We start from the raw sequence: 27850 nt of genomic DNA, 5'->3' as shown, positions 1-27850 counted from the left end.
TAACGGAGTCAAGGCCTTGCTCACTTCTAACAGTGTACTTGCACATTTCAACGAGTCCCTTCCTGTGTGCATCGCTTGTGATGCGTCCCCTTACGGGGTTGGAGCTGTCCTGAGCCACCTCAGGTCTGATGGAACTCAGGTTCCTGTTGCATATTACTCCAGAACATTGTCTTCTGCTGAGCGCAACTACGCTCAGATAGACAGGGAGGCTCTGGCTGTTGTTGCTGGAATTAAAAAATTCCATGACTTTCTATATGGCAGGCACTTCACGGTCTTCACTGACCATAAGCCTCTGCTGGGACTGTTTACCACACGTAAGCAGACTCCCCAAATCATTTCCCCTAGAATGCTTAGGTGGTCTATTTTTTTGTCTGCATATGATTTTTCTTTACTCCACAAGCCTGGAAAAGAAATGGGCCATGCTGATGGCCTCAGTAGATTGCCTCTGCCAGTAGTAGAAGCTGACCCTGCGCCAGCTGTCAACATTCTATCAATCCAAGCCTTGCCCGAGCTCCCTCTTAGTGCCAGGGATGTTGCCGCTGAAACAGGTACAGATCACACACTTTCACGTGTCCGTTCCTGGGTTTTGTCTGGTTGGCCTGAGCACTGCCCTAGTCCTGAGTTTCAGAGTTTCTGGTCCAAAAGGAACGAGCTGTCCCTTTCTCAGGGTTGTCTGCTTTGGGGAAACAGAGTTGTCATTCCCACCTCAATGAGGACTAGGGTCTTAGAATCCCTCCACGAGGGTCATCCTGGCATTGTTCGTATGAAGGCTCTTGCGCGCAGCCACTTGTGGTGGCCTGGTTTAGATAAAGATATTGAGGCTAAGGTGCATGCATGCCACCTGTGCCAACGATCTCGCCCAGAGATGCCCCAAGCTCCCGTGCATAGATGGGAGGAAACACAGTCCCCATGATCTAGGGTGCACATTGACTACGCTGGACCCTTTCAGGGCCAGTTCTTCTTGGTCCTTGTTGACAGCCATTCGAAATGGCTTGAGGTTGTACCTGTCTCATCCACCACCACTGCAAAGACTATTCAGGTACTGAGGGGGATTTTTGCTGCACACGGGCTTCCAGATGTCATTGTGTCTGACAACGGCCCTCAATTCACTTCCTCCGAATTCCAAGCTTTCTTACAGGCTAACATGATTCGTCATGCCATGTCTGCACCCTTCCACCCGTCCACCAATGGTATGGCTGAACGTATGGTGCGCATCACAAAGGACGCATTGAAAAGACTCACCTACGGGGACTGGCATCACAGGTTGGCTGACTTTCTCCTTTCTTATCGCACCACACCGTCCACTTCTACAGGGAGAAGCCTAGCTGAACTTCATTGGGGGCGTCAACTTACTACTAAACTTGACCGGTTGCATCCGGACAGACTGCCTTCATCTACCTCACATCCTAGGGCACCTAGACAACTACTTGTGGGTGCCCTGGTTTGGGCTCGCAATTACGGGCCTGGTCATACATGGGTCCCCGCTTCTATTTCCAGGGTCACAGGTCCTCTCTCCTACGAGGTAGCCCTGGACAACGGTCGTGTCCTGTGTTGGCACATCGACCAACTCCGCCCTAGGCGGGACTTTTCAGATGAGACTCCTGGGTCTTTTCCAGGGGGGGAGGGGGACCCTTTGGAGCAAAGTGAAGGGCACGAGCTGCTGCCCATCTCCACTGATGGAGCCACAAACGGCCCATCCCAGGGTTCCGCGAGAGCTCCGAACAAGAATTCTATGAGCCTACCTAACTACCAGGCATCCACGCCTACTCCAGCCAGGGAGTCACCCCGGGGGCATACTCACTTTCCACACACATCACACAGCACTCCAGTCACGGAGGATACCCGGGGGCATCCCAACAAATCATTCCCCGAAAGAGAGCTGGCACACAATCCCCAAGGTTGGCCTGACCTTACCCCAAATCCTACAGGGGGTCAAACATACAGGGAGGTGGTCGAGGAACCAAGTCCCGACTACAACACCTCTAGCCCAAATCAGGGAGTAACTGAGTTTTGGGAAAGTACAGAAATCCACACAAGCCCGGACACAGAACGGGGTTCAGGGAATGGTCAGCCTCCTGACAGGTCTTGGACGGACCTAGGAGGTTCAACAGAGACGCCCAGCAGTGGCTATCACTTCAAGGGGCCCGAGGGTCTACAGCTAGGCAGGTCAACCAGGTCACAAAGTGACAGAAGCCCTGGCCTGACGAGCCCGGTGGGCGAGCAAGCAGGCCAGGCATCGGGGCACAGTCCTTGGAAGGCACCAAGGCAAAATAAGGAGAACAGGCTCACATCTCCCTCCAGTCAGGGAACTCATGCTAGTAACCCAGAGCTGAGAAGGTCACAGAGAGCAAAGAAGTCTCCTAAATACTTAGAGGATTACATAACATTGCTGGCTAAACAAAAGCCAGGTAACGATAGGAGCACTGAGAAGCAGAACACTGCATAAAATAAATGATTATATGTTGGTAGTAGTTTTAGCCCGGGGGAAAGGGGTGTTATGTCCCGAGCCTTGCAAACGGCTCGGGCGTTTGCAGGCAGTCCCGGGCAGGTGCAAAGCTGCCCGGGACCAGACAGGCTGTCGCCAGCGCTGTGCGCATGCGCGGGTGCTGGCGCGGGAAAAGTATCACATTTACCCGGGAAATGTCTATATAAGAAGCTGGGAGGTTTTGGGAGCTGCTGAAGCCATCTACTTGTAAGCTGAACGCAGAATAAAGAAAACTGAGAACTTCAACTGCTTCTCGTGTCTGCTTTCCGCCAAGGACTCAACACTTTCAGAACAAAATATCGTGATAGTGAAAGAAAATTGAAAGCTTTGAGCAACAAGGACATATGAAACCTAAATGCAAATTTTCAACGTCAAGCAAACAACCCAATCAACAATGCTGTCAAATAGTGGGAAATAATTAAAGAAAAATGAAAGATGTATTTAAAAAGATGAGAGGAATTACAGGAAAATGTGTAACTAAGATAGAAGTAATAATACAAGAACTATAAAAGAGGCAAAATGAGGATAAAATAAGATTAAAGAGTATACTTCAACATTGTTCAAAAGGAAATATAGAATGACGGAAACATTTGTAGTGAGAGAATGTATTCAGGAACCAACTCCACTAGAAAACAAGACCAGCTGTCGAACAGAAAAGGTGCCAGATGCAGTTGGAATACTCACTGAACTGTTTAAAGTGGCAGGAGAAGAGGTAGCAGAAGTGCTAACAGTTCTGTGTCAACACATATCTAACAAGACCATGTGGCCTACAGCTTGGGAAAATGTGCATTTATTTATGCCGAAGAAGGAAAATGCAAGAGATTGTGTATATTACTAACTATATTACTATATAGCACTAACTCCCTACATAAGCAACATTTTTCTTAGGATATTACAAGGATTAGCACCATCAGTGAAATAGAACTATCAATTGAACAAGCCACTTTTAGAAAGGCAGATAAACACAACACCAAACAGCTAATGTAAGATGACAATGGAGAGAGAGGAGAATATAAGAAGGATGTTTCCCTTGTCTTTACTGTCTTTGTGAGCAATTCACTGCAGATATAGAATATGTTATATAGAGAGGCTGGTCACTGTCTGAACAAGTAAGTCCCTGCAGTTTTCTTGGCAAGATTGTGGAATTAATTTGCCACGGAAATCTTCCTAGGGCTGAAAAAGAGTGACTTGCCCCAGCCATTCAGCTGGCTTTGTGCCCAAGGCAGGACTTGAGCTCATGAGCTCCTAGTTTCTAGCCTAGTATCTTAACCTGTATGCTAAATTGGGTCACAAGTGGAAGAAGAACATGTTTCTAAAATTGGAGGAAGAAAAACCTATGCTGTACTGATGATACTACTGTAGTATGATAGCCAAAAATGTAAAGGATCTGCAAGCTCCTGTAATAAAAGTCAAAGAGCAAAGTGAAAAAATTGGAATAAAATTAAATATAAAGAAGAGCCCACTAATGACAAACGGTATAAAACCAGACTTAGAAGTGGTGAATAATGTCTGCATTTTAGGATAAACCATCAATAGTAAACGAACAATCAGTCAAGAAATATGCTGCAGATTAGTAGATTACCGGTACTTGGCAGAACAGCCATGAAGGCATTGGAAAAGATATTCAGATCTTTATATGTTTATACCTACAGAGATCTGAATAGTACAATCAATAGTATTGTTTGTAACCCTCTATGGAAGTGAAAGTTGGACTCTGAAGAAGCAGCATAGAAAGAGTATTGATGCTTTTGAAATTTGGTATCGGACAAGAATGCAAAGAGTACCATGAACTGCCAAGAAAACAAACAAATGGATCATCAGACAAAACAACCCAGAGTTTTCACTTGAGGTGCAATTGACCAGGATCAAATTATCACACTTAACTATCATAATTATCATAGGTCAGACATATTATTCAAAGACCTAGTCTTCGGAGATGGTTCTAATGCTGGGAAAAGTGAAAGAAAGAGAATGACCAACAGCAAAGTGGATGGATTTAGTTACAATAGCAATGGATGCACTGCTGGAATACTTAAAGGACTAAGTTACAAATGGTTGTTGTGGAGAAAAAAAAAAATCTAAGACTTGACACCAATCTTGATGACACACTGAATTTAAATAAATTCAAAAGCGGATAGCTGAAATGAAAACCAGAGGCTAAACAACTAACAATAACCATCCAGAGTCCACTGGAGTTGGGCCACCAATAAAGGATGGTAAATAAATAATAAACTAATAAAATAAAATAAAATAACTCTTGCTTTCCCATCATGATGCAGAGGTAATCCACTAGTGGAATGGCATCATTTTTGGGTGGATTTTAGAACATCGCAGAAGGTTGTAAGTGAGCACATACTGATTAGATGGAGGAATGATTATAATGGTCAGCTGTTATGTTTTTATTCCAATGCTGGCTGTGGAATTCTGGGAGTTGAAGTCAACATGCCTTAAAATTGTCAAGGTTGAGAAACACTGGACTAGAGTATCAGAAACTGCAAGAAAACTCCAGGCCAAATAAAGATGACGTGGTCTCCTAAGACTGCAATCCTCAGGAAGAAACTCACATATCTTGGGCATACTAATGATGGACTATAAAAGAATATATGGTTGGCAAGAGTGAGGGAAGCAGAAGGGGAAGGCAATGGATCAAAACAATTGTTAGAAAGTTGCTGGAAGAACTATGGATTATTATAAGAAAGACATCCAGATATTTGTTCATATAGTTCCCATGTGCTCCTATGTTTCTCTGTGATCAGAAATATTGAGATTGATACTAGAGTGCTGCAAACCCCACCAGCATTAAATTTAGAGTTAAGGTAGATTTCAAATTTGTTTTATCTTTCAGAATTGAATTTAGAAGACAATAAAAAGACACTTCAGTGTTTTTGACTTGTCTTATGTAACCTGAAAAAAATATTCCTAAATAAAATTTAAAAATCATCTAAATCCATTTCTGCCAAACATCTATTACAAAATCTGTGTTTTAATTGTAATATTTAAAATCCAGTTAAGCTACATCATTTTCTCCCAGACGTCAAACTTGAAGTTTGGAATATATTTCAAACTAGAAGAGCAAGGATTTGATCATAAGCTAGTTTGGTTACTGCTGAGAAAAACAGTGTGAAGTAACTATAAATAACACACTCTTTGCAGACCGGCAATTTTGCAAACAGCATTTATCAAATGGCTATCATGTACAGTAACCTAAAACTCAAATTGTCCCATAACCTTTCTATAGACTGGAAGTACTATCCCCAACACTCCTCAATAACAGTGAAGCCTCCTTTGAGTTACTTACGGACATGTCCCTGTAGTATTCTTAGAAATCAAAAGCTTTACATTAATATCTAATTTGTGTGTGTGTCTGTATGTGTGTCTGTGTCTGTGTAAAGAAAGAAAAGAAAATGACATTAAGAGATTGCCCACTCTCTTAAACCTGTTTTTGGCTCAGTCATTAGAAACATTTAGAGACAAAAACGTTGATTAGAAATAAGAACAGTACTGGGAAACAAAACCATTAGAACACAAAACCTAAAGAAAGTAGCACACCAATAGTAAATTTGAATCAAAGAATACAAACTTTGTCTACTTTAATGAATTATTGTCTTCGTAATACTACCTTTATACTCACTCTTCTTACTCATCATCCTACACATGGCACATCTAATCAATTACCCTGTATTGATCATGTGTATATTCAAATTTGCATAATTCTCACAGAAGAGTTACATCCCACTCATTAAGTTTTGGCTGTCTCTGATAGAGTAATAAACAATCTGTGCTTCGACACAGTTGTATGCTGGTCTCCAGTTTAAAGAATTTGTGTGAAAGAATTCTCCTATAATAATTAATAAAGGGTGTATTCAGTTAAATTACTAATAAATACTGGAGTTCATGTGTTGAATAAACAACAAACAATTTAATATTCAATTAAAGTAAGTTATCTCATAACTCTCGTACATATGGATTGTTATTCTACTTGACTGCATCTCATTGTTGATTCCTCATTTTATAAAACTCTAGAGTTTGTCATGTAATTTTTGAAAAACCTACTCCACAAGTAAATAGCTAACATAAAAGCTGACCAATCAAGGATTTTCCATATTATAGAAGATAAGAGACCTGTACACAAAATGGAAATAAGTTTTGTTTTTAATCCAGAACAAATAACCATGCTCCAGATTTGAATTAGCTGCAGCATGGCAGAAACATAATTTGGAGGGAATTCATAGTGATTTTACAAGGTGAGAAACAAGGTTAGTGTAAAAAAAAAAAGCCTGAATATCAACCCACCAGTCCCTGGTCTTCCCAGTGCTTTCTCTTCCTTACCTCCCCAACTTCTGTTGATATACAAGCAGGGCATATCCTACTGATTCAATTCACTTTTGTTTTTTGACACCCACCCTCACTTGCCTCCCTGCAGCTGCTGCTACCAGTGCCAAGGTTTGGCATATCTCCTTAACACACCATCACCATCTTTCTAGCACCTTCTCTTCTCTCTGTCCCCTCAGTTGTGACTCCCCCTGACGGTCCACTCTAGCATATCCCCTTGTCTACTTTTCACCATCTTCAACCAATCTTTCTTCCCTTTCCTGTCTCCTCTGAGCTGCTATTTCTGTTGGCTCAAATATTCCACAAGCCTACCTGTCCCTGATCCTTCCAGTACCTTCCCCTCTCCCCAGATTCTCCTCAGCTGCATTGCTGATGCCCATGTAGCAAAGCCATTCATCTCTACTTCCCAGTGTCTTCTCTCCCTTCTTCCTCCTCAGTCATCACTCATGTCTGCAAACCACTACCAAAGCAACCTCTCAATCATAGTCTTTTCCCACTCTACTCCCCCTCTTCTATATCTAAAATACAAAGATCTTAGTTAAGGTATGAACCACGGAAATCCAGCCCTTCCATGTACAGAACTTTTACACAACTCTTGGACATATTAAAATATTATGAAAATACTCTATAATTCTCTATAAAAACAGAATCTTTTATAAAAGATTTTTTAAAAGTCTGCCTTCTAGAACTGCTGAGTGAAGAATATTAAAGTATGCCAAGGTAAATGCTCTATGATATTTTGCTATAAAAAGATGTTCCAAATATCTTCCTGCCTAGAGTACATCCACATATAAAGCTGTCACAGCGATTTATCACAGTCTTGGAAACTTGCAAACCATTCTGGAAGTACTGCTACATCTTTTAAATCAATACAAGTTTTTCACAACTCAAAATCTGGGTGTTGAGGGATTGTAGTGCTCCAGATACTTCAGTAAAGGGACAGTCAAGAGATACCTCTTATAAGTCTATAAGGGGCCAGAATGGCACTATATACAAGAGGGTAATATCAACTAAGACAGATTTTGAAGTTTGCATGCCAAATACCTAACCAAATTTATCAACAAATCAGTGACCTTAGAATAATCCATTAGGAAAGCATTAGGGCCTAGTACATTTTCAAAGAAAGTGAAATAAATACTCTGAACAATAATATAGTTGATGGCTGGAACTCTTGACATGTGCAATATTTTGTTCAATGTCCAGTTATCCTTTCAAATATGGTATCTTACTCACTAAGATTAATAGTGCCTAACTATGTCTCTATTACTGAATTGCCAAAATTTAGTTAACAGTGAAGTGTCCATAACAAACTGTTAAAGTTAGGAAAGTATATGGGGAGATTGAGGTGGACATCAATATACTTTTAAAATCTTTGTTTGGATGGAAGAAATGTGGAGATGGCTCTTGAAAGCTACTGGCTGAGGTGAAGAATCTTTTAGCCTAGTGTTTTTCAACCTTGACAATTTTTAAGATGTGTGGATGCCAATTCTCCGAATTCCCCAGAAAGCAATAGCTGGCTGGCTATTCTGTTTGCCTCCAACTACTGCCATCAAGAATGGTTCCCATGACTTTACAAGCTCAGTTCATGTTATCATAGCTGATCATGTTCTACCTCTCCTCAGTAATTGCTTTCCAAGAATTTACCATTGCAAGCAACTTTCACAGGGATTGGGAAGTCAATTTTTAATATGTTGTCTTTTAAGCCTGGCTAAGAAGACCTATAAAGAGTTCTACCTCCGAAGACGGAGACAGCTGAGAATAACGCTGGAAGTATTTTGGAAGTCAGTTAAACGTATGGAGTGTTTATGGAGATTCTCAGTCATCCAGGTCATAGTTATCCCAAAGGTGCTTTTTTTCACGAGGAACTGGCCTTTCTTGTTTTTCTCTGAAGACATTTTGCTTCTCATCCAAGAAGGCAGCGCTGAAGAAGCTTCTTGGATGAGAAGCGAAACGTCTTCAAAGAAAAACAAGAAAGTCCATTTGCCTCGTGAAAAAGCACCTTTGGGAAAACGTATGGAGTCTTACAACCTCATGCTCTCTAGGCCAGAGGTAGGCAACCTTGGCTCTTTTGTGACTTGTGGACTTCAACTCCCAGAATTCCTGAGCCAGTCATAAAAGAGCCAAGGTTGCCTACCCCTGCTTCTAGACTGATCGAAGGCCCACTGTTTCTAAGGGTTAACTCTAGCCTTCCTTAACCTATCGCCTTCAAAGGAGCGGTGACAACTCCTGAATATTAATCGGCTATGCTGGCAGGCACTTGTCAAGCGTCCTCCCGTGTCACAAGGAGGAGGGTCCCCCGGGGCCACGGAAGGAAAGTTAAGGTGACATCAGTTGTCAGGCATGGGGAGGTCATTATCAAGAGCTGCCGCCATGCCGCTCTTTGCAGAAGGCACGCACGCAGCCACAAGTCGAGGCGAACTCTTTTGCTACCCACGTCCTTCTGCAATAGAGGCACCAGTCCGGAATAACATTTTTGCTCTTATTACTATGTGTCGGAGACAAGAAGAGCCCCGGACAGCTTCACCAAGAATCACCGGAAAGAAGCAGGATTGCCAACGGGGGAGAGGGGGGGGGTTCCTTAAAAAAAAAAAAACCCGGCAAGATTTCGTGCTCAAATCATCTCAGGTTTCTACATAAAACAAAATCAGATTTAAAAAAAAACCTTTAATAAATCCATTTTTAACTAATTTAGTTTTACCGGTTTAAGACATATGATTTAACGTACAGAAATAATTTTTTAAAATTAAAAAACAAACAAAAACTCGAAACCCCGGCGGGCACCGGAAAAACCCAGATCCGGATTTAAAAACCCAGCCCAGGAAACCCAGGAAAGAAGGTCTCCCGCTGACGTCACAGCCCCGCCTCCCCCCTCCCCGCCCTGTGGCGCAATTGCGTCTCTCTCTTCCGCCGTCTGCCCCTCGCCGACCTGCCAGCGTGCGGAGCCACGTGAGGGGGGCGGGGCGCGCGGGAGAGAACGTGGGTGGTGGCGGGGCGGCGCGGACGTGTCGCGGCCCCAATCGGGGAGGGCATGAGGCGGGCGCCTCGTGCTCCTTCGTGCCTGGCGTCGGTTTGGTTCCTCCCTCGCTCGACCCTGGCACGGCGCCCCTCGGGTCGAAGCTCAGCCCCTGCCTGTGGCGAGGACGGCTCCCGGCTGGGGCGGTTCAGGGCTTCCGAGAAAGCCGGAAGGGAGAGGCTTGCCGCGGTGGCGGTAAATCCGCGGTTGGAGCCATAAGTGTCTGAAACGAAACACCAGAGTGGTGCCTAAAATGCCGCGTTCCCTCCAGGACTGCGAGGCCTTTGCCTTCATCACGTCTAGCCTTTTTTCTCTCTCTCCTCACGATCAAGAAATGTTCCGTGTTGCCCTATATGCCGGCCGCCTTTTGCCCTTTCTTACCCTCGACGGGCTCTTCCCCCGCCCCTTTCCCCAGGTCTGCCTGCGGGGCTTCTTGTCTGCGCCCTGCGATGCTCGTCTGGGTTGACGCTCGGCCTCCCCCTTCCCCAATCCTCACTCCTTTCTCTAGAATAGAGTCTCTCCCGCCTCCCCTCCAGCCCCTGCCAGTTTTCTTCGCTCCAGACGGCCTGGGAAATTTTCCAAACGGTAAAACAAACACACGCAAAAAAGAACCCCCTCCAGTAATTAACTGACAAATTGCTTCGGGGAAGAGGGGGGGGGACTTCCGCGTCTTGCCCGAGCTTGCTGGCGTGACTCACGAACGTGGATGGCGGCGATGTGACGCCTTTGCAGGTGCTTCGTTCGCCCCCGTTCGTGGGCGGATCTCCCTTGACAAGGAAATCAATAATCCTGGCTCAATAAGCTTTTCTTCGGAAAGTGAAGCTGGCTTAAAGGAAGGGTAGAACAGGCGTACGTAAATCGATGCCCTTCAGGGTCGGGATTTTTCTTTCCTAGTTAGAAGAACCTCTGGCTTTTTTGTAGAAATAAATGCAGTGCAAATTCTGGCTGTTTGGTCACTGTATTGATCATCTTAATGCATTTTGCTTGTATTATATGGATTATTGCTACGTCAAGTCATGCAATAGGGCAGTTCTTGCTGTTCAGTAGGAAACAGCCTGAAACCTTTGAGAAGCCCAATGTTGTATAGGTAGTCCTCAGCTTGCAATAGTTCATTTAAGTGAGTGATCAAAGTTACAGTGGCTTATGACCATTTTTCACACTTATGAGTGTTGCGGCATCCCCGTGGTCATGTGATCAGAATTCAGATGCTTGGCAATTGACTCATATTTAGGATGGTTGCAGTATCCCGGGGTCATGCGATCACCTTGTGCAATCTTCTGACAAGCAAAATCAAAGATTCACTTAACAACCATGTTAACTAATTTAACAATGGCAGTAATTCACTTAACAACTGTTACAAAATGGAGCAAAACTCACTTAACAAAAATGTCTCATTTAGCAACAAATTTGGGGCTCAGATGTGGTCGTAAATTGAGGACTACTTGTAGATGCAGCAAACTGCTCTTTTTCTCACTCAAGAATAATCTTCAATCCAGAAGATTTTATTTAGTTATTGTATGTATCTGGCTTCCATATATGTTGTATCACTGTTAAAATATTGGTGCTTACACCCAAAACTTTCTGATTATTACATTTATATATTTCTTAACAGTCTTAACATTTCAAAGGCTGTTACTGTTATCTTTGTGAAACCCCTTGAATTTCTGGTTACATTTTTTTTAATACCATAATGTTTGTTTTGAGATGAGGAAATTTTGTATTTAATTTTTTTTTCACATAAATGTTCCAAAATAGACATTTTAAAAAAAAAAATATATCTTATTTTTCTGGCAAATGGTGCTCTGCTGTTAAAAATTATTGGATATTTTGCTGTTTTACAAATAATAAAAATGAAAAAGCAGTGGCATAATAGAATACTTTATTTGGCCAGGTATGATTAGGCGCACAAGGAATTTGTCTCCGTTGCAACAGAGCAACAGAATAATAATAAGCATTGCGATAATGCCAAATAAGAGGGGAGAGTAAAGAAGATAATAAGGATAAATGATAATACTACAGCCATCATACATGGATAAATATACATAGACATTAGACAGCACCATGAGAATTAGATGTTCATCAGATTGATAGTACAAGGAGAAAATATGGAATATGAAAAATATGAACAAATGCTCATTCCTGGTCACCAACTGACTAACTTCATTAATACGCATATGAAGAAAAGTTGCTTGATGTTTTGAAAACCAAGGTGCTATTTATCATCTAAAGTCCTTCATGGTATTGGGTATGGCTATTTGAAGGTCTGTCTTTCTCCTATAGTGTCTCCCAGTCCTGTTCAATCCAACAGAGTTGGCATATATCCCATCAATTAAACAGTGCCACCTTGCTGGAGATGCAGGGAGTGAGCCTTCTCTGTATGCTGGAACAACATCCACCTTGAAATCTGTGTGACTCTTACTTTGACCTCATTCAAACAAGTCTTTAAGGCTTGGCTCTTCTCTCTCTGGTTAGGTTAGGTTGTGTGAGAATATTGGATGTTGACAGCTCTGGTTTTACTATTTTTCAGTTTTAAACTTTTTCATTGTTGCTGTTATTGTTTTTAATGTATGCTATCCAGAGTCACTGTGAATTTGGATCGTCTTATAGATTTGATAAACAAACATATATTTTGGATGAAGCTTCATTTTTCAGTAACACAACATTGTTTGACTACTGGAAAAATGAGAACAGATTAATATTTAGTTAAGCACATGAATGGTCCTGTCCACTATGCACATGCTGAGTACTGCCAAATCATTTACAATTATCTGTGGCATGCTAGAGTTAGATACACAGAATATATGAAGCCCAAAACAGTATAGTTTGGATACCTTGCCTAATCCAAGGAATGCGTATTATTGATGCCAGCTGATGGCCAAATGATACTTTATTTCTAATATCTCTTCTTTAGGAAAAAAATATGAAGAAGTATTCAAATTGTGTCTGACCTACTGGTTTCCAAAAAGTTTTAACCTACTTTTGGCCAAAGCTCCATCTTACAACTTTTCTTGCCACAGTTGTTAAGTGAGTTAATGCAGTTGTTAAATCAGTAACATGGTTGTTAAGTGAATCTGGCTTCCCCATTGGCTTTGCTTGTCAGAAGGTCACAAAAGGTGATCACATGATTCAGGATACTGCAACCATCATAAATTTGAACCTGTTGTCAAGCGTCTGAATGTAAATTACATGACCATGGGGATGCTGCAACGGTCATAAGTGTGAAAAACGGTCATAGGTCATTTTTCTCAGTGCTGTTATAACTTCAAACGGTCACTAAACGAACTGTTGTAAGTCAAGGACTATCTGTATTACTGACAGACTGAGTATTCTGATAGTTACAACCAGGCTTTTGATTGATGTGGTTTTCTCTACATGGAGTTATCTTAAAAGAATGGGAACTCCAAGCTCATCTACAGAATCCCTTTTCTCTGTCCTAATAATTTCAGAGACAAATTTGCTTAAGATATTTGTTTTTGTTCAGCATTTTTACTTTATTCACACAATTGCAGCATAAATCTTTTTTTTTCTATGCTAGTTCCCTAATTTATATTTGTCTTTCAAGTCTTCTATTTAACTTCAGAAGCTGGGCAAATTTGGGCCTGGTTAATACTTGGATGAAGGTTACCAAGCAATAGCAGGGCTTGTAGGATTTGTTGGGAATGCAGGAAAAAAAAATCCCTGAAGAATACCGTGGAAAATCACTTCTAGATCATTACCCAGACAACTGCATGGACATGTCCACAAAGTTGGAAAGTAAGTGTAGGAGAGATAGATAAAGTCTTGATCATATTAAGAAAACATGATAGTTTTTGTTAATCTTATAATGGTAACATGAATTCCTTAAACTGATAAACAATGTATTCAGTACAAAAAAAGTATTTACTGATCTAATGGGTAAATTCACCAGCAGAAGATGAGGAAGACTGATTGAAAAGTAGATTAAAAGCAACTGATTCTTTGATTGTGGTAAAATAAGTTTATAAGAATAATTATATTGCATTTGGCAAGGCCCATTTTACTTCTGCATTTTGCTTTTTAGGAAATAATTAGATGCCTCTGGGTAACTTTGAAGCAGATAATGAACGCATAACATTGTTTGCCTGGAACTTGGTGGCCTGCTGATCCCAACAGGGAGGAGTAATATTCTTGAGACTAAGGGACCATGTTAGACTTGACTGTCATGAACCTATGCAACCTTGTTTTAAAGCCATTCAAATTAGCTACATCTTGCCCCAATAAACTCCACAGATAAATTAATGCATGGTGAGAAGAAGTACTTCTTTCTGTTTTTTTGCTCTACCATTTTACACTTAACTAAAGATGAATTGCACTTTTTGTTTTGTTGACTGGATAAAAAGATCCTTTTTCTGCAATTCCGTTAGTGTTTTTTTTAACTACCCTGAATAGTTTGGTATCAAGCAAGGCATGTCTTCATTTACTCCTAAGGTTATTTTTCCAAATTTCTTTATTGACCTCATTTACTGATAATTACTAATTTACGCAGATATTGCAGTGCTCTTGATATAGAGTGCTACATTACAAAATGTAATTATTATATAATTATTATCAGAAGACAAGTTTATATTTCAAGCCCCTAAGAATTGACTACTTCTGCTTTGTCTATATTTTTAAGAATTGGGAAGTTTTTCAGTGCAGAACCTGGAAAAGGGAAGTTAGAATTTAAGTTACCCTCCTTTAAGTTAATTATAATTTGATAGAAAATGAGAACATCTTAAATTTGAATTTATTTAATGTTTATAAAATAATAAATAAAATCTGTTGTATGAGCAAATGGAATAAAATGCTTGGATGTGAAGTTCTGGAATCTCTGGCAAAATGTTTGTACCAAAGTGCCTGTTAATCTGTAATTTTAAAATAAAATAATAGTAAGATAATTTTTCCTGCTGGAAATACTTTTGAAAGAATTATGCTTTTATGATAGACCAATGCTGAAAGCCTTCAGGTTCAGTTCATGCTATGAAAGGTTACCTTCAGAAGCACAAATATTTCTAAGTGAGCTAGACAAAATCCAACCACTTAAAAGGTCCATTCCAGTATTCCTGTATAAATTGGTAATGTTCCTGTATATTTTTAAAAGCCACACTTAGCAAACATTGATAATAACAAGAATCTGAAATAATTTAAGCCAAGTATAAATGGAAAAATGCCATTTTTAATAATAGTAATATTAGAAATATCTGTGAAACATGGAAATAAATGTAAATAAACATAATAGGACGGAAAGTAACTTGCTTGCAAAAATTGAACCTCATATAGAGATATCCACAAGGCAAAGGTTACCTTTTTGGGGGGTACTCTCTTCCATTGAATTTTATGCCCTAAAGCTTCATTTTTGATGCATTCAACTTGATTTTCATGGTCTCACTTGGTTATTACATGCATTAATGCTTATTTTAGAACTGAGTTTTATTTGTTATTAGAATTATGTCCAGCCTTTGACACAGGAGCTCATGGCAACACCCTTCTTCCTATTTTTTCCTCCACAACAACAGCCTTTGAGGTGGTGGGTTGGGCTGCGAATGTGACAGAAAGTTACCCATGAGCTTCTGTGGCTGAGAATGGCCAGGAACCTGAGTCTTCTCCCTACCTTAAGCACACCATCATTATCTCCATTGTGCTCTTTTGTTCTCCTTGCAAATTGTTGGCACTAACCTATTTGGTTCCCATCAAAATAACTATCAAACGCCACTTTTGGAAAAGTCTATATCCCATCTGTTTTGCAGAGAAGCAAGCATTCTAATGAAAGCCTGTCAGTCTTTTGAATTGCTGCCTTAATTGTAGGTAGACTCTTACTTTCATTCTGTTTGTAATTTTATATATATAGCAAAATCTCAAAGAGGAGTACATGAGGCAGAGGAGTAGCCTGGCAGTAGAGTGGGAAGCTTAGAGAGAGAAGGAAGTATGCAGAGGAGGCATGAATGAGAAAGAAGAACTGGGCTGGGGAAGGTTAAAGGCAGGGCAAGATGTTTGATAAAAAGGTCATAGGAGACATGGAACACAGAGTAGAAGAGACTTAAGAGGTCAGGGGAGTTCATAGGCCAAGAGTAGGAGGCAGGAGTGGGAAAACCCCATATTGACAGACCAGCCAGCATTGTGAAAATATTCCATCTTTCCCTCTTTATCAGAACTGTATTTGGGGAGGAGGTGCCCATGCGTGTACATGTACAAAGGGTGATTTTAAAAGATGGTATAAAAACATGAAAATGTTAAAACTGGAAGACAATGCTATCTGCATCCTCCTTAAATCTGCATGAAAGAGACATACAGTAGTACAATAAGCAACAAAAGTCTTGCTACATTCATTCACTGTAACCTTTGACACATGGCCTATTGCTGAAAAGTTTCAAGTATATTGATTATATTTTTATATTTATGCTCTTAGTTGGGGTTTGGTTTCCCTCCCCCCATTTATTTAATAGCTAAAATGATAACATCTAATAGTGCAAGTACAAAAGTACATAAAGATGTAATTAAGATGCATTGAAATTGATTCAATGATCCTGCCTATTAGAAAATCACTTTTTGTTCATTTGTGTCCCTTTTCAACTTGTGCACTTGATAGAAGACATTGACCGTCCTGATAAGAGCTACCATTCTTCACCCAAAGTTAGTTATTTAGTTAGCAAATGTATACACTGCCTACCTCATTGTATAAGTGACCCTATGCAGTTTACAGTAGAAGAGACCATAAAATCATTTTAAAATATACAAATTTAAAAAGACAGAGCATGCTCAATTCATCCACTACGCCTAGGGCTATATATCACTTTTGGATCCCCATGCTAGTTGGCAAAGCAGGGTCTTATTGCTCTTCCAAAAGGCTAAAAGTATGGGGGGGGGCAACCTCACTTCCATGGGTAAGGTGTTCTACATGACACAAGCAATGGCACAGAAGGCTCTTCTCCTAGACCCCACTAGTTGAATTTTTTTTAGCTCATGAAGTAACATGCCCCTTCCTGCCAGATTGGGTGGGATGGGTCATGTACTAGGGATGAGATGGTTCCTCGGTTAACCTGACCTATGCCATGGAAATCATTAGCAAGATGGGTGGCAAGCAAATAAATATAGGTAATAACCACACCTTAATTTCATCCTGAAACAAGCCAGCACCTAAGCATGTCCATAATTGCCCATGCTGCCACATTCTGCACTAGCTTCTCCAGTCTGGAAGATGACCATGACATAAGAGACTTATAGAAAGACTTCCTGATCTAGGAAAAAGCTAATTCATGCATAACATGAATTAGCTAGGCGCAATTGCCACCTGCTTCTAGAACGGCCAACCATATTACCCACTGGGTCCATCTGGGGCAGTTCAACCTCATCCAGGACCAGAGATGGAAAGCCTCCAGATACAGAATAGTACCCTTACAGCCACTCTGTCTTATCAGGGTTTACTTGAAGCCGTTTTTCCCCATCCAGGCATCCACAATTCCTAGCATTAAGAAAGAACATCCCCACAATCACTTAGATCACCTGTTCACCTATGACTGGGATGTGTCATCTGGATAATGATGGCACTTGCATCCCATGGTGATGGATGATCTTACCCAATGATTTCAGGTAGATGTTAAAAAGGAGCAGAGAGAGCACCGAGCTCTGAGGCATCCTTCATTGCAGCAAGTGTGGGCTGGATCTTTTGCTCCCTAAGAACACCGACTGGGACCAGCCTTGACAAAGGAAGTAAACTATGCCCCAGATTTAGAAATATATTTTTAGCTTTTGTTCGGTATAAAACTGGAGGATAAAGTTATAAGATAGGGAAATGGAGTTGACCTACCATTTACTCAAAATACATTGATCATTAGGGAACTCATTAATCACAGCCTTTTGTGGGCATATTACTGAGTGCTACTTTAGTGTCTACCTGAAAATATATTCTGCACCTATTTTTTTTTTCAGAAACGGCAGCTTCTTACCAATAATAAGGCTCTACTTACCAATAAGCATAAATGGGAGAGGAATGCTGCAAGTACACCAGACAGTTGAAGAAGATAGGGCAGTGGAAGAATATTTGAAAGACACTAAAGAAGCTGCACTGAAGCTAATATATACCATGAAGATTTACTGAGTATCAGAGAGACCAAATAAAGATTAGAAAAGAGGCATGGCAAGGCAAAGTATTACAAGGCCAGTAAAAAAAGAAAAGCAGGGAAAGCAGGTAACAACAAGACCTGGCAATTACTAAGAGCAAGAAAGTTGAAAAAAGAGACAGAAGAGCTTATTCTGGCTGCATAAGGTCAAGCCTTAAGAACAAATGCATACAAAGCCAGAATTGAGAAAACAGCAATAGACAGCAAATGCCACTTCTGCAGAAAAGCTGAAGAAACAGTGGGCCACTTAGTTAGCTGCTGCAATAAGATTGCACAGATTGACTACAAATAATGGCATGACAAAGTAGTAATGCAAATTAGCAAAAGCTTGTGGGACCACAAAAGAGACAACATATTAGAAAATGAAGAAACTCGAGTGTTTAGGGACTTTAGAATTCAAACAGATGAGCACCTGACACATAACATCCCAGACTTAATAACTGTTGATAAAAAAGACAATAAAGTCTGGATAGTGGATGTGGCACTGTGGAAGTACCTGGAGACACCAGAATAGAAGAGAAAGAATTGTATAAAGCCAAAATCTACAAATGACCTCCAAATAATAGAAAGACTGTGGCAAAAGAAAGCAAAGATAGTACCAATCTTTATACTATTGATAATATTATTGTTAATAACAATAGTGCTAGGTGCAATCCCAAACATAAGAATAAAATAAAAAAGGGAAAAGAAATATATAGCATAAAGAAGAGACTTCGAATATTCACCACAACAAGTAAAGATACATTTGATGACTTCAGTCTATAAATAAATGCATCAAACATTATCTTTTCAGTCCTGCTGTCAGCAGAAAGTCTAAAAAGGGTTTCAAGAAGTAACAACATACCTTGTTTTAGTCTTAATCAAATGAGCCAACTTTATATATCTTCCTTTTACTTTTAACAATCTTAATATTTGATTCAATCAACTATTGTTGTAGGATTTGATTTATGATCATTTCTTCTTTGTTCCATCATACAGAATTCTTCAAGGCTTTAACAAGCCTCTTTTGTAAGTCCAGTAGAAAAATATTTCTCGAGTCATTTTCTGGATTTATCATTTGTATTTTCCTTTTTAATTTTAAAACATCAGACATTTCTTTTGTAAATCTAGTGAAATATCATTTTCCAAGTCATTTTCTTGGACTGTCAGTTGTAAATTATTTTCAATACCAGGATCAAGATCTCACTCTGCCTAAGAATTATAGGCCTATATCTCTCTTAAATGTGGATTATAAAAATTTTGCAAAAATTTTAGCTAATAGGTTTATGGGGGTTTTGCAGCAGTTTATACATAAGGATCAATCGGGTTTTATAACTGGAAGGTATATGAAAAATAATGTTAGACAAATCATTAATTTATTAGAATATTTAGATAAGAACAACCAAATTCCTGCAGGGCTGATATTTTTGGATGCTGAAAAAGCCTTTGACCAATTGAATTGGCAGTTTATGTTAAGTTTAATTAAGGAGATGAATTTTGGAGAAAAAATATCACAAGCTTTATGTGCCATATATCAAAAACAGACTGCTCAACTTATTGTTAATGGGGGTCTGTCAGAGGTCTTTACAATAGAAAAAGGTACAAGACAGGGATGTCCATTATCTCCGTTATTGTTTGTTTTAACATTGGAAATTTTGCTGATTAAAATTCGGGAGTCGCAAGAAATAAAAGGAATAGAAGTTAACAAAAAAGAATATAAGTTAAGAGCTTTTGCAGATGATTTGGTGGTTACTTTGTCTCAACCTACTTACTCTGTAGTAAAGTTATTACAATTGATTCATCAATATGGTTGTGTTTCGGGTTTTAAAATTAATAATAATAAGACTAAAATATTACCTAAAAACATGATTAGTCGTGATAAACAGATCTTGGTTAATTTAACAGATTTTGAAGTTGTTGATAAGGTAAAATATTTGGGGGTTACGTTATCTGTTTCTAATGCAAAACTGTATAAGGATAATTATGAAAAGTTGTGGATCAGGGTACAGAAGGACTTGAAGAATTGGGACAAGTTACAGTTATCTCTTATGGGTAGAATTGCAGTTATTAAAATGAATGTCCTACCAAAATTTCTTTTTTTGTTTCAAATGTTACCTATTTTAAAGAATGAGCTTAATTTAAATGAATGGCAGAAAGGCATTAATAAATTTATTTGGGCAGGGAAAAAACCAAGGGTAAAGCTTAAAATTATGCAAGATTTTCGTGAGAGAGGGGGACTCAAGGCACCGAATTTGAAATTATATTATGATGCTGTGACTTTAACATTGATTAGTGATTGGGTAAATTTAACAAATGTAGATATACTCCATCTGGAGGGTTGGGATTTACTTTTTGGATGGCATGCCTACTTAATTTTTAATAAAAAAGTGGATCGAGTTTTTAAATCACATATTATAAGGATTTCTTTACTTCGGGTTTGGAGGAAGTATTATAAGAGTGATTTTAAAATACCTTTATGGGCTATACCTTGGCATGCGATAGAGGGGATAAGGAGAGGAGTTAAAATGGATAGGGTTTCTTATACACAACTACTTAGATGGGATGGCCAAAACTGGCAGCTAAAATCTTTGGAAGATTTAGTACATGAAAATATTACCTATTCATGGTTTCAATATAGACAAATAGTGGACAGATGGAAGACGGATTGTAATATGGGCTGGCTTAGAGAAGATGAAAATCTTTTTAAACAAGTAAAGGATCAAAGACAAACTCACATCAAGAGGGTTTATGGGGTTTTAGTGGAATTGGATTCAGAATCTGAATTAATTAAAGATTGTATGATTAAATACCATCTTTATCTTGTCAGATAAAATTTATTTTTACAACTTTTATTTCTTCAGTAACATCTTTTGGACATATTGTATCTGTAGAAGCAGACATCATACTGACATTGTTGCTGTTCTGGCTCCTAATTTTTGACTCTATTTTTCAAAAACTTCCCCTAGAATTTTCACTTTTATAAGGTTTTATATTTTATACGCTAGTATTTTTAACTCAAAGTCTGACATCCCTCTAGTATTCAGTGGTTAAATTATAAAATTGCTTCTCTATGTTACATCTTCCCAAAACCAAAACAGATCTATTTCCCACAAGAAGCTATTTTTCTTTACAATAAATTCTAAAGTATTATTGTAAAACTTTCAATATTCCAAATTTATCTGGAAATTTTGTCCATTTATAATTTTCTAAGATCAACATTTTGCTTAACCTTTGGCTGTATATTTCAGATTCTTTACGTTCTTAGGCTTATAAATATTTTTTTGTTTTGTTCAGAGTTGAAGATAAACTCATTTGATAAGGACGTTTCAAATTTATTATTCTGAAGGTCTCTAATAGCTTTAAAACGGTTAATATTCAATTTACAAAGTGATTAGAAAAGTGATATCTGTAAACTTAGTGTCCTTTAAAAAAATTTAGTTGAAAAAATTTTCTGGTTTTGGCCATAAGCAGAATTAGAAAGTCTCTAATTCATTTGAAATTTATCAAGTTTTTTCCCCCTGAATTACTGAATTAAACCAAAAAAAATCTGATTAACATTTTTCCTTCTATTGCTTTTCTTCCTTTACACTAGCTCATGAGGACCAGTACATTTAAAAAAAAAAAACCCTAACATTTAACTGGCTTGGAATTTGGAGACATTACCTCACTATCATAAGGTCAGTAATAATTGGTCTGACTGAACAATCGTGCCCTTTCAAATGACAGACTATTTTGGGTGGGCTTGGTTTTGATAAACAGTGTTGTGGTGACTGATATGCGGCCTTGTAGACTATTTAAACAATGTATCACAACCCTGCATTGGCCAGCTCTGAAATAGTAACTGTGCAAAAACTATTTTCTTTTTCATTGGGCATAGTTACCATCAAGTACAACAGCGTTTTCCATTCTTGGGATCAAATTATTAATGGATGATGGATTATAAAATGATCTTGAGCCTAATATTTCATTTATTTAAATTATTTAAAAGAAACAGACCAAATAAAAGAGGAGGGGGACTTGCTCTCTATAAGAAATAACTACATCTCTACAGAAATAGAGCACAACAGTGATGAAAACTATCTTGAATGCATTTGGGTTAATATAAAAGGGGGGGGGATGACATTGCTATAGAGGAAATAGATGAACTTTTTGATAGTCAGCCAACTAAGCTATGTAGGAAGCATATCACCATAGTAATGGGGGACTTTAATTACCCTGATATCAACTGGAAGACAAACTCTACACCAAGTGGAAGATCAAACAGATCCCTGACAAATCTAACAGACAACTTTGCCTCCCAAAAGGTAGAGAAGGGAATTAGGGGATTAGCCATATTGGATCTAATCCTCACTAACAGCGATGAAATTATAAAAGGTGTCGAAGCCACAGGAACCTTGGGGGGAAGTGATCATGCAATATTGGAATTCAACATTATGGAAGCACAAACAATAGAACACAGTCAAACCAGAGTCTTGGATTTTAAGAGAGCTAATTTCAATAAATTTAGCGAGAGCTTAGGAAGGATTCCATGGATGAGAATCCTCAAGGGAAAAACAACTCAAGAAGCTTGGGAAATTTTGAAAAGTGAGATAATAAAAGCCCAGTCTAGCACAATATCAACAAAGAGGAAAAATAACAGCTTTCAAAAGAAAGCTCCATGGCTGCATAAAGAACTCTCTGATAAATTGAAAGATAAAAAGGACAAGTATAAAAAGTGGAAAGAGGGGCACATAACTAAGTCAGAATATCAGCAAATAGCCCGAGCCTCCAAAGATGAAGTGAGGAAAGCCAAGGCTCAAAATGAACTAAGGCTTGCGACCAAAGTCAAAAATAACAAAAAAAGCTTCTTTCAACATGTAAAAAACAAGAAAAAAGTGAAGGAAATGATTGGTCCATTAGTGGGGGAAAGTGGCAAGAAGGTGACAAGCAACAGGGAGAAAGCAGAACTATTTAACTCATGTTTTGCTCTGTCTTTACACAAAGGGAAAAAACAGTAAAACCTATCAAAAACAGTACCGTAAGAAATAGATTAGAAACACAAGATAGGCAAGAAAATGGTAAGTGAGTCCAGTCTAGACCAGTTTAAATCACCAGGACCAGATGGATTGCACCCCAAGGTTCGCAAGGAACTGGCAGAGTGATCACAAAACCAGTGAACTATATTTTTCAAAGATCCTGGAGCACTGGGGAACTACCAGAGGACTGGAAAAGAGCTGATGTAATTCCCATCTTCAAAAAAGGGGAAAAATCTATCCAGGAAATTACAGACCTATCAGCCTCAATATCTAGGAAGATTCTGGAAAAAATAATCAAACAACAAATCAGCGAACACCTACAGGCAAACAAAGTCATTACTAAAAGCCAACAAGGGTTTGTAAAAAACAGATCATTCCAGACAAATCTTATTGCATTCTTTGACCAAGTGACAAAATTAGTGGACCAGAGGAATGCTGTGGATATAATTTACTTGGACTTCAGTAAGGCATTTGATAAAGTAGATCACAACCTACTGCTTGATAAGATAGAAAAATGTGGGTTAGACAGCATCACCACCAGATGGATTCGTAGTTGGCTGACTGGCTCTACTCTGCATGTGGTCCTCAATGGAACTGCATCCACATGGAGGGAAGTGTGTAGTGGGGTGCCCCAGGGCTCTATTCTAGGCCCAGTGCTCTTCAACATCTTCATCAACGATTTGGACAGGATAGATGGGGAACTCATCAAATTTGCAGACAACATCAAGCTGGCAGGAATAGCCAACACTCCAGAAGACAAGCTTAAGATACAGGAGGATCTGGACAGACTTGAACACTGGGTGCTATCCAACAAAATGAAATTCAATGGTGAAAAAAGTAAGGTTCTACATTTAGGCAAGAAAAATCAAATGTACAGGTATAGTATAGGAGGTACCTTGCTCAATAGTAGCAACTGTGAGAGGGACCTTGGAGTCCTAGTGGACAATCACTTAGATATGAGCCAGCAGTGTGCTGCAGCTGCCAAAAAAACCAACACAATGCTAGGCTGCATTAACAGAGGGATAGAATCAAGATCACGTGAAGTATTAATACCACTTTACAATGCCTTGATAAGGCCACACTTGGAATACTGCATCCAGTTTTGGTCACCACGATGTAAAAAGAGAAGAGCAACAAAGATGATTAGAGGACCGGAGGCTAAAACATATAAGGAATGGTTGCTGGAATTGGGTATGTCTAGTTTAATGAAGAGCTGGACAAGGGGGGGGGGGACATGATAGCAGTGTTCCAATATCTCAGGGGCTGCCACAAAGAAGAGGGAGTCAAGCTATTTTCCAAAACAACTGAAGGCAGGACAAGAAGCAACGGATGGAAACTAATCAAGGAGAGAAGCAACCTAGAACTAAGGAGAAACTCCTGACAGTTAGAACAATTAACCAGTGGAACAACCTGCCTCCAGAAGCGGTGAATGCTCCAACTCTGGAAGTTTTTAAGAAGAGACTGGACAGCCATTTGTCTGAAATGGTATAGGGTTACCTGCCTGAGCAGGGGGTTGGACTAGATGACTTCCAAGGTCCCTTCCAATTTTTATCATCATCATCATCATCATTATTATTATTATAAAGTGTATGTCAAGATCACTATTGTTCTTTGGTTTGGAAATTTTTGGTAGAAGCTGCCCAAACGAAGTGTTGGTGCTGAGAACAGGGAAGGAGTCCTGGCTCACTCTATCTGTAAGAGGAGTGAGTGATTTTACCTCTGGATACCCAGGCGAGAACTGAGGACCAGTTTTGGTATAGTATGTGCACTGGTTGAGGGGAGAAATGTAGGCTGGCTGGGTTACTGAGTCAGAAATATCTCTCATACCTGGAGTGGTCATCTTTTTGGAGGATCATGTTATCTGTTTGTATGATGGACCCCTGGAACTCAAATGTTGGAAGGTTTGGTGTGTATAGACCTTTCTGAGCTCCAGGAAACCTTCCCCACAATTAAGAATTAATTTTGAAGTATGTGTATGGCATAAAAATATCCTAACATATTTTAGTAGAGACTGAATGAGATGGTAACAGAAATGGAAGAGTGAGCCTTTCCTTAGAGGTCAAATACACACAGTTGATTCACTGGAGACTCCACCTAAGAATTTGCCCTATACCTTCATCTATGTTGGGGTCTCCAACTCAAGTTGGCACAATCAGTTTATTAGTCCAAGAGTCACAACACAGAATCCTTTTTGGACATTAATACAGAAGTCTAGTCAAAAAAGTCAAAACAGAGAAAATGCCATAATATACCATAACATGAATTAATTACACTGTGCTGCAAAAAGGCTACTATTTCTCAATTTCACTTTGGCCATTTACTTGGCTGGGTTTTGGACTTTTTTTTTTTATTAACCAGAACACAAGTACTGGGTTAGGTTGCCATTGAATAACATCAAATCCTTGGACCTAATACTCTGCCACTTGTCAGGATTCATTTGAGGTTTGAATATTTCTGAATCTGCCAAGAAATTAAAAAAGGATATTGGCACTTCTCAAAGAAAAACAAATGGTATTATCTTCACTTTATGTGTGTCATGCTATAATTCTTGCAAATTTTATTATATTTCAGATTACTTTAAATGGAAAGCATGTTAAAATTAAATAAATACATCCTATTACTCAGGAACAGATCATGAAGTGATGAGCACTGTGCCACACAGGAAGCGATCGTGGCCCAAATTATTCACCCTCAGAAGAAAAAGAGAAAATATCTTGCATAGCATTTGCCTCTTCTGTTTCTTGCAGGAGTTACGATGGTATAGCCCAAAGAAGAAATTAAGCTTAACAGACCATAATAATGTAATGGGAATTAATATTCATTTAAGGCTGATAAATTTATACATCTTTTAAAACGTGCAGCCTGGGGTGCTGATGTTCCTGAGCATCAAAGGAAGCTGTACTACGTATATGTTGGTTTCCCACATAATGATTTGACTGCAGTCCTCCACTGAGAAGCACATTGGCAGCCCAGAATTACCTTTATGAAACTACACTGGCATTTTTCCTCTGCCAATTTCTCTTTTGTGTGTTTTTTGCAAAATGTCTACCTTGAAAGGAATGCAAGCTTGGCTGGCCACAGAGAGATGTGGGCTTTAACTGATGGGAAGATATTCTTTACCATAGATTTCCCTAATCTTATTCAGACATGACATGCAGATTTCCCTTTTTGATAGTGGATAACAGTAATTCTGAGAGGCACCCTCCCACAAAAGCCACAGACGTGAGATTTGACTCAAATCTTTACCCACGGCTTTGCAATGCAAAACTGGTGGAATTTTTGGTACTTTCTGTTTACAGCGAAAACTATTTTACAGGGGTTTTCCAGCATCACAGATAATTATACAGCTGGGGAAAGTGGGCGTCACTAGAGGTAGATTATTCTGATGCTCAGTCACCCAACTTTTTAACCTGAAGGAAATCTGAAGATGATTATATGTTCAGATAGTAGTGCCATCAATTTATTAAAACCAATTCTTCTATTTTAGCTCCACAATGAAGCCACATTGCAAGATAAAGGGGTCAGCAAGGATGGGCTTTTGATTCACATTTTACAGGCTAGTGCAGAAATGTTTATATTGCTGGGCAAATGGAATTGCTGTGTAGTTTTGAACTGCTAGATACACTCTCAGCATACCTACATCTGAAATTCCACCAACATTCACCTGATAGTGTTCTATATGCAAAGAGTAAGAGACCAGTTGGAATAATATTTTATAATATTTGCTCCATACAGACAAGAGCAACCCAAGAAAAATAAAGGCACATGTCAATTACTCTTTTTCTTAATTTGTTCACACATCCACATTATTTACAAAGATGTATCTTAATTAGGTCTACAGAATTACAGTACACTAAGGAACACACACATATGAGCAAGGTAGTTCATGAAAACATAGTACTAGTAATTTAAACAGCAGATATATCTATTTAAAAATACAAATCGGAAGTGACAGATGGCAGATGAAGGCTTTTACTATTACAAGCATGATATACTGTATAGATGGGAAATTTTAGAATAAAACTCTGCAAACACTTTGTAAGGGTACCGGGAAGTCATTCATACTTGGATATGTCCAATGCAAATAACCAAGAGAATTTGTTGAGTTCAAGGCACAGAAGAGTTTATTATTACTACCTACACACAAGAATCTAGTCAACATTCAAAGCTACAAGGGCAATTTGGAAATAAACTTGTGCGTTTGGTGTGCAGGTGAGCATTAACATGAACAATCACAACACTGGAAGTCAGCATACTCCGAAGCTTGTTATGGATGACTCATCTGAGTTTTCGTAATGTTTCACAGTAGACTTCTGAACTGATGGTTGAACCACGCTCCATGAACTTCACTAGCAGTACTCCTTTGGCATCTTCACATTTGGCGGGATTTTCTATGGCACCATTTCCAGTGTGGTGGTGTTTCAAGATAATGCTTGCTCACACGTCTAGACGCACCCAATAACTTTTGAAGCAGTTCTGTTGGGATGTTTTTGATCACACACACACACACACACACACACACCATAGCTCAAATTTGGCGCCGAGTGACTACTACTAAGGAATTTCAAACCTTGTAAGATGTTATGACAAGTGCCTTAATTTGAATGGCGATTATGTCAAAAAATAATGTAGTTTTCTAATGTGTATAATAAAAGTTCTGTATCTGAGAGTGTCTGTCATTGATAATCAAATGGAAGTTTATTTCCGAATTGCCCTCATAAATTGGCACTAGATAAAGAGTCAGCATAATTTATGGGGAGCTGGAGTTGGGTCTCTTGTGGCAATGCAATGACTCCAAACTAATGACATGTAGTCTACCTTCCAGCTCAATCTGCTCTACTCCTACAGGGTACCACTGAGATACATTTAAAGAAAAATAGATTGGAATGTGACTGTAAAATATTTGAAAGTA

The 27850-nt window shown here is 39.1% G+C and overlaps 1 long non-coding RNA gene across 1 annotated transcript; it reads left to right on the top strand.

Annotated features, from left to right (window-relative positions):
* Positions 1-13043: 13043 nt before the first annotated feature.
* Positions 13044-27325, top strand: LOC120303424. Its single transcript, XR_005555459.1, has 3 exons — positions 13044-13583; positions 21516-21600; positions 25510-27325. It is a non-coding gene; the product is annotated as an uncharacterized LOC120303424 (long non-coding RNA).
* The last annotated feature ends 525 nt before the right edge of the window (positions 27326-27850 follow it).

The sequence above is a fragment of the Crotalus tigris genome, unplaced genomic scaffold, assembly GCF_016545835.1.
Source record: "Crotalus tigris isolate CLP2741 ecotype Arizona unplaced genomic scaffold, ASM1654583v1 scf7180000017625.6296891, whole genome shotgun sequence".
Taxonomy (NCBI): domain Eukaryota; kingdom Metazoa; phylum Chordata; class Lepidosauria; order Squamata; family Viperidae; genus Crotalus; species Crotalus tigris.
Note: the sequence above shows the minus strand (reverse complement) of the source record. Positions and strands in the feature narration are given on the sequence as shown.